Below are 579 nucleotides of genomic sequence, written 5' to 3'. Positions count from 1 at the left end.
ACTTTTAAAAACTCTTACGATGTGGAGAATTCTTTCTGGTCTTCTGATGTATTCATTCAGTTTTCAGTAGTTTCTATTCTGCTCTTCACTGCCTTTTCTAAAGGCATCACCCATTCTTTTTTTTTCCCCCTGAATTTTGAAGAATTCATTCTTGTTCTGAAGTAGTTTCTCCTTCCCCCTCCCCCTTCTTTCTTTTTAAAAATTCTATTCTTGCTTCAGTGATGAAATACCCTCTTTAATTCCACTGAGACTGAGAGTTAAATACTCTCTACTGTTTCCTGTTTAAATATTAGGTCTATTTCTCTATCTTTTCAGTTGTTTTCCCTCTTTCAGTTGCTGATAGTCTTCATGTATTTAGTTACTTTTCCTTATTGCCTGATACTTAACAATGATGATCAATATCCAGTGACTTAAACTCACCAGAAGGCTTTGTTAAAAACACAGACCCCCCCCCCCATGCCCTACCCCTGGAGATTCTGATTTGGAAGTTTAAGGAATCCTACTTCTCAGGAGTCCTACTTTTAAAAATAGGTATGCAATACTTTGACACCACTGGTCTGTATAGTTCAGCATTTGGGA

This window comes from Balaenoptera borealis (assembly GCF_965194805.1).
Source record: "Balaenoptera borealis genome assembly, chromosome: 19".
NCBI lineage: Eukaryota > Metazoa > Chordata > Mammalia > Artiodactyla > Balaenopteridae > Balaenoptera > Balaenoptera borealis.
The sequence above is the reverse complement of the archived record's forward strand: the minus strand, read 5'-3'. Positions refer to the sequence as shown.